This window comes from Triticum dicoccoides, chromosome 4A, assembly GCF_002162155.2.
Source record: "Triticum dicoccoides isolate Atlit2015 ecotype Zavitan chromosome 4A, WEW_v2.0, whole genome shotgun sequence".
In the NCBI taxonomy this organism is placed as follows: domain Eukaryota; kingdom Viridiplantae; phylum Streptophyta; class Magnoliopsida; order Poales; family Poaceae; genus Triticum; species Triticum dicoccoides.
The window spans coordinates 709,912,414-709,920,615 of NC_041386.1; positions in this window are offsets into that span (position 1 = coordinate 709,912,414).

An 8,202-nucleotide genomic window follows, 5' to 3' on the forward strand; every position below is an offset into this window, starting at 1 on the left:
AGCGGACCGGCGGTGGGGAGTGTTTTCGGGGCCGGTGGGGCGGCGCACCGCCGGCCGCGGGCGGCGGGGGGCTGGTGTTTGGCCGGTGGTGGCTGGCGGCTCAAGGGGGGTGGAGGTTGAATATGAACCGCAGGCCCTTGATTTCGTATCCAACGGCTGCAAAATCGACTGACCAGAGATGAAAAAGTCAGTCGACCGATGTGTAGCCTCACCTTGCTAGTGCGTTCAGTTTCGACAGCAAAATTCAGTTTCGACAGGAAAATTCAGTTTGGACAGTTAGGTTCAGTTTCGATAGTTAAGTTCAGTTTCGACAGTTAAGTTCAGAGATGAGCGGCTGATGTATTTTACATCTAGCACTTTGTGGTTATGTATTTTACGTCATGTATTGGAGATGCTATTAGAATTCCACTCAGGTTAACGTTGTTCGTTGTCTCACCGGAGCTGCTCCAACGACGAAACCCTCCATCACAGCGGAGCACTACCTCGGGCTCCATCTCCAGACGCCTAAGATCTTCTTCCCCTCCTCCGACAGCAAAGTCAGCCGGAGCATCCTCACCGGCCAACCCAATCACGCTGATATCGACATGGCTTCGCCAGAGGTTGTACACTTGTTGCATCTCTTTTTTACTCTACATGTTATATATATTGTCCATTGAGCACACAAATTTGTTCCTTTAGTGTCTCCTTGAAAGAAAAAACGTAGGAATTTTAATTTTCACTTGTCCTCCTTTTCAAATTCCTATTCATGAAGCACAAGACTAAGAGATAGTGGCATAATAGCATTATAACCGTACATTTACTTGTGGTTTGACTTAATCTCACCATGCTTCTTTGCATCCTGTAATCTTCCAATTGTTGTGAATCAAACACCCAGATTGGCAGAAATCCTGTGTTTTTAAATTCTCTGTTTTGCACGTGCATTCCTATCCTATTCCTGTCTATTTCCTATCCCTGCATTGTTGGAACCCTCCAATTCAAACAAGCCCTTACAGAATTACTTCTCTTACAAATAGTTGTCAAAGAAAACCTTGTGTGGTTTGTCCCGGTCCTGCTGCACCATCGTCCACCCCAGCTCAGCAGCTCCAACGACAGAAGGGTCCAACACAGCAGGGATCTGGCCTCCAGACTGTCTTTCGCCACCTCAGATCTTCTTCCCCGCTGCTGGCAGCCATGAAAACTACATTACTATCATCAACCGAGCAAATGACCTCGAGGACTACACGGGTCCACAAGAGAGGTCACACTCTTTCGTGTTTGCTTACGTTATGCATCGCTTAATATTACATGCTACTTTATCGCCCTGTTCACCGATTAGACTCTAAGTCAACTCCAAACTAATGGTCAAACTTGAGTTTATAAATGGTTGTGGGGTACATATCGGGGCCGCTATCAATAGTATCTATCTACTATCTGCTTAATCTCCGGTGTCTACTATGAGTTTCATGTTGGGTGGGAAACAAACAGTAAAGAAGCCATTATCTGTATTTGTTAACTGAAGCCATTATCTGCCTGCTATTATTGGTTTTGGGTCTATCCACAGGTTGCTACCATCACTCTGGATTTCTGCATGTACTCCTTACATAATCTCACTATGTTTTATTCCTATGCATGAAAGTTATTGTAAACAATGGAACTGAACATGTAGAGCAAAAGAGACGAGCCTTGCGTGGCAATATAATTTCATGCAGACATCGCTCCATGGTAGGCGCAAAGGCAGCCCCCCTCCACGCATTTCGAATTGTAATCGAGAGGAAGATATCTGTTCTAAGGGGGATTCAGAAGGAGAAGATAACTCCTATTTACCCCCTGAGGTCTTCGCTCTAACTTGGCATGCTGATGTTGGTTATATCATGCATATGGTGTCTTGCATTGCTTACTTTATACATCAAATATGTCATCTGCTTAGTTTAGACATCCTTTGTGCGAATGCCATCTATTTAGTTTATTCATCATTTATGTGAATTATGCAACGCCACCTTGTTTAGCCAGGCATTATATATGTGAATTTTGCAATGCCATCCTGCTTAGCCAGTCATCTTATATGTAAATTATATCAGGCCATCCTTTTTTTCCGTTACATATTACATTCGTCAACAATGTTAGAACATTCAACTGCTCTTAGTGTGCATCAACCATTTGACACGGTGATGGCAAATTCTGGAGTGAAAACAAGGTCTTCTGAGAAGACTATGCTATCTGACGAAGCGCATATCTCGCTGGTTACGGATAGCTTCTCAGATGAGGATTCAGAGACAGATGACCAGTCCTATTCCCCCCCCCCCCGAGGTGTATGCTCTAACTTGGCAGGGTTATGTTGCTCATATCATGCTTATGGTGTCTCGCATTGCTATGCCATCTGATTAGTTTAGACATGCTTTGTGTGAATGCCACCTATTTAGTGTCTAATTACCATATATGTGAATTATGCATTGCCATCTTGCTGCAAGACATTATATATGTGAATTATACAATGCTATCTTATTGCAAATGCATTATATATGTCAATTATGCAATGCCATGCTGTTTAGCCAATCATCATATATGTGAATTATATCATGCTATCATTTTTTTGTATTACGTGTTCCATTTGTCGACAACATTTGTATATTCAACTACTCTTCCTGTGCATCAGCCATTTGAAGCGGTGATGGAAGTATCTGGAGTAAAAACAAGGTATTCAGAGCAGACAATGCTACCTGCTGAAGCAAACATCTTGCTGGCTACAGAGAGCTCCTTAGAGGAGGATTCAGAGACTGATGACCAGTCCTATTTCCCCCATGAGGTCTATGCTCAAACTTGGCAGGGTTATATTACCCATGTCATGCATGTTGTCTTGCATTGCTTAGTTTTTACATCATATATAGATTACCATCTGCTTACTTGCTTACTATATAAATCATATATTTGAATTATATCATGCCACCATGTTTACATAGTACATACACATCATCTATCTGAATTATGGCATGACAACCCATTTAATAAAGACATCATATAGTTATATCATCTCATCCTGTTTAGTGTTTACAGTCATCATATTTCGAATTATGGCATTCTATCCATCAATGTATGTGAATTATGGCATGCCAACCTATTTAATAAACACATTATATAGTTATGTCATGTCATCTTGTTTACATAGTCTCATATTTTGAACTATGTCTTTCCATCTTTTCTAGTTAGCCATAATAATGTGAAATTGTGTCATGCTATCCTGTTTAGTTAGCCATCATATATGTGAAATTGTGTCATGCTATCCTGTTTGGTTAGACAACATAAATATGAATTATTTCATGCCCTCTTATTCCCCACTATCCATTGCACCTGTCTATCATACAATGTCTATACTTTCAATTACTTTTCTTGTTTATCGGCCATTTGCATTGGAGAGCGTGATGGCAGTATCTAAGGGAGTAACAACACGGTCTTCAGAAAAGATAGTGCTACCAGTTGATGCAGATAGAACCACGGTTGTACTTGCCAAAGACCATATCCACCACACGTAACCCAGACTCTCGCAGATTGTACCCCTACCCAGTTGGACAGACAACCAGCTACACCCCTTCTAACCCCAACCCCGGCAGATAGTAACCCAGTTCCAGTTGACACAACACCATCTCCACCACAGAGCACCCAAACACGAGCAGTTAGTAAGGGAACTGCAGTGCCCAAAGCACGAGGACCACCACACCGAATCCCAACACAACGCTTAAAGGAGAAGAAGATTTGTTCTCAGGTCAGGTTCTGTAGCTATGGTTCATACTCCTTTGCCCTTGCATTATTGTATTTACTCATACCAACTATTTTCAAATTTGAAGGATGGAATTGAAACTCCAATGGCGCAACAGGTATGTTTTAAACCTGTTTCTTTAACTAGTTTGCTGTTGTAACCTGCTCTATGTTGATTTCAGTTTCAATTGAGTAAACAGTTATGTTCTCATGTCATGCACATTACAAGTGTTGTTATTGCTCTATAGTTACCCACACTTATATTCTATCTATTCTGCTTTGTCTTTAACAAATATTATTTGAACTGTGTCTCTATCTTGATTTGGCAACAAAAACTAGAATGATATAGACCATAAAGTCACCATGGCACATAGATATATGTTTGTTTCATGTTGTTATCCTGTCCACTTTACTACTGAACTCATTTACCAAAATGAGTTTGATATACAAAATTGTAAACATGTGATGTGTCTACTTGTTTCTCTTTTAGAATGCGGACAAAATATTGGAGAACAGTACCGCGTTATCCAATGGTAAAGGAAGTAATGCAGATAAGGTTCAAGATAGTGAGACATCCCTGTTGGTCTTCGAGAAATCTGATAAAAACTATTTTGCCGACAGTGAGGGAACCCAAAAGTGTTGTCTTGATGTAGTGTTCGAGTTACTGGCCACTACTGCTGGCACAAGCTCTTCGAACTCGCAGCCTGAATCAGTTCGTCTTCTTGAGTCTCTACTTCAAGTTGAAAGACATCGATTAGATGTGCTGCGACAGGAAGCTGAAGGACTGAGGAAGTCCCTGCAGAATTCAGATGCATATTTTTTGGTGCAACAGCAAGCGCTAGAGGATTTAAGCGCCAAACAAGAGAAAGTTAATAAGCTTCCTAAGCATCTTGCCAGCATTATGGGTACCTAGGATATTGTTTCTTGAGATCTTCTGAAGTGGTTTCAGTTCTGGATTTGTTTTGCTGCGGCGTTTATTTGCGCTGGTCGCCAACTTTGACAACCAGTGTATATGATATGTTGCTTTGTTCCCTATATTTGCACTGGTGGCGAACTTTGATGCCCAGTGGATGTAATATGTGTAACAGCCGTGATAGCCTAGCATAAGTTGCTTGCTTATTTGTTTCCTTGTTGTCTTGTTTATTTGTTTGCTTGTAGTCAGTGCAGTTCTTTTTAAAACTAGGCCACAATAACCATGGGCTAATATTTACTGTAGTCACACTGGGCCTCCTACGGGCCGTAGAAAAAGTGGGCCTTCTACGGGCCGTAGAAACAGTAGGCCTTCTACGAGCCATAGAAACAATGGGCCTTCTACGGGCCGTAGAAACAATGGGCCTTCTACGGGCCGTAGAAACAATGGGCCTTCTACGGGCTGTAGAAACAATGAGCCTTCTATGGGTCGTATCATCAATGGGCCTTATACGGGTCGTATGACCATAACGGGCCATCGTTAATAGGCCGTATTTGATGACGCTATGAAAACGGCCCAACGTATTAACGGACCACAAATGGGCTGATGTAACCACGGGCTGAATTTGGCCCACAAGCAGAAAATGACAGTAACGGCCCGTAAGTAAACGAATGCTGGAAATGAGCCCAAGAATAAATGGGCTTTGAGAAGGCCGAAAGATAACATTTGCTGGAAATGGCCCAACTGAATAACGGGCCCTTAATGGGTATAAAGTGATATACTGTTCATTATGGGCCAGTTTCACCATGGGCCGTTAGTGGGTGTAAAGTGATACCCTATTCATTGCGGGCCAGTTTCACCACAGGCCGTTAATAGGCCAAGAGTTAAATAGCGCCTCATATGGGCCGAAAGACGTCATTGGCCATACATGGGCTAGAAGTGAACTGGAATCATATTGGATGGCCCAGATGACGCTACTGGGCCTAATTCGGATAGGCCGTAACGGGCCTTGGGTTAGCGGGCTGTAAATGGGCTATATGCGAACAGGCCGTTAACATGCTTTCCATGGGTCGGCTCGCCACCTTTTGACCAAGTCAAACGGGCTGGCCTTTTCACAGGAATGGGCCTCTGTTGGGTCGTGCCACATGTCGACGTATCATAGGCGCCTTCTGTCCAATGAGTGGATGACATTGGTCCCAACCGTGAGCCGACACGTGTTTCCTCCAGCCAATGATTATTTTACACGTGGAAAATCCCCATTGGTCGGGGCTGTTAACGGGTTATCGGATCCAAAACCCGACCCGATAGCTTAACAGCGTTCCGTTACGGTGGATGCCACGTGTCGGTCACCCTTGACGAAAGCAGTTCTGTGACGCGTGATTTATCGTCATGGAAGTGGACACTTCCGTGATGATAATTTTGGTAATGTCATCGAACACTTCTACGACAGCACAGGTATGACTATCTTGATTCTGTCATAAATTTGTCATGGATGTACATGCTTGACAAAAAACGCGAATTACTGTGACAAACATGTATCATCACGGAAGTGTATTTTTTTGTAGTGTATGTACTGTCGGGCAATTCGTTATCCTTTGGAAGCTTCTTCTTCAATATTTTCAGTAGCTTCTCAAATCCTTTGTCAGGCACAGCATTCTCTGCCTTCCACTGCAGCAATTCCACTACAGTACCGAGCTTTGTGTTGCCATCTTCGCAATTGGGGTACAACCCTTTTTTGTGATCCTCTAACATGCGATCGAACTTCAGCTTCTCCTTTTGACTTTCGCATTGCGTCCTTGCATCGACAATGACACAGCGGAGATCATCATCATCGGGCACATCATCTGGTTCCTCTTGATCTTCAGCAGCTTCACCCGTTGCAGCATCATTGGGCACATCGTCTGGTTCCTCTTGATCTTCACCACCTCCCCCCGTTGCAGCATCACCATATTTAGGGGGCACATAGTTGTCATCGTACTCTTCTTCTTTGCCGTCTTCCATCATAACCCCTATTTCTCCGTGCCTCGTCCAAACATTATAGTGTGGCATGAAACCCTTGTGAAGCAGGTGGGTGTGAAGGATTTTCCGGTTAGAGTAAGACATCGTATTCCCACATTTAATGCATGGACAACACATAAAACCATTCTGCTTGTTTGCCTCAGCCGCTTTGAGAAACTCATGCACGCGCTTAATGTACTCGGAGGTGTGTCTGTCACCGTACATCCATTGCCGGTTCATCTGCGTGCATTATATATAATTAAGTGTGTCAAAAACCATTACAGAACATCATGAATAGATAAATAAGTGACCAAATTAATAGAAGTTCATCATCACATTATAACCAAAGTACATACATAGTTCTCATCTAACAACATATAGCACTCCAGAGAATCTAATTAATTAAACCATACATTGAAACTATGTAAAACATTTCAATGCGAAAACAAATGCACTCATAATCACTCATGGTAACAACTGATCCAACTGCATAATGATACCAAGCCTCAGTATGAATGCCATATTTTCTAATCTTTCTAATCTTCAAGCGCATTGCATCCATCTTGATCGTGTGATCATCGACGACATCCGCAACATGCAACTCCAATATCATCTTCTCCTCCTCAATTTTTCTTATTTTTTCCTTCAAGAAATTGTTTTCTTCTTCAACTAAATTTAACCTCTCGACAATAGGGTCGGTTGGAATTTCCGGTTCAACAACCTCCTAGATAAATAAAATCTATGTCACGTTGGTCGGCATAATTGTCATAAACAATAAATGAACCAATAGTTATGAAAAGATAATATATACCACATCTGAATCATAGACAGGACGAGGGCCGATGGGGGCGGATACCAAAACCATCGCACTATATAAGATGCAATAATAAAAGTAAGAAAATAATACAAGTATCTATCTAAACATACAAGTAGTGAAGACGGGGAAGGGGCATGACGGACCGCTAAACCTAGACAAATATTGAGGAAAATGGAGCTTGGAGGTCGAGCTTGGAGAGGAGAAAGCTTAAGTAGTGTGGCTTGGGCATTCCATCGAACACCTTGTGTGCATAGCAGGTGAGCTAGAGCACCACCAAGCCCTCTTCCCCTCGGCGGCCAGAAAAACAGAGCAGTGTGCTCCGCTCTTACACGAGGGGGTATATATAGGCACCTCATTGGTCCCGGTTGGTGGCATGAACCGGGACTAAAGGGCAACCTTTGGTCCCGGTTCAAGCCACCAACCGGAACCAATGGTGGTGGGCCAGGAGCGAGGCCCATTGGTCCCGGTTCGTCCCACCAACCGGGACCAAAAGTTCCAGACGAACCGGGACCAATGGCCCATGTGGCCCGGCCGGCCCCCGGGGCTCATGAACCGGGTCCAATGCCCCCATGGGTCTCGGTTCTGGACTGAACCTTGACTAATGGGCTGACCCGGCCTAGACCTTTGCCCCCTTTTCTACTAGTGCGTGTTAGGTGGCTCAAGGGACCAATAAACCCGGGTGAGGGAGTATTGATCATGTTAGAAAGAAAAACATTATCTTCTTCAAGTTGGGAGAGAATTAAAGATT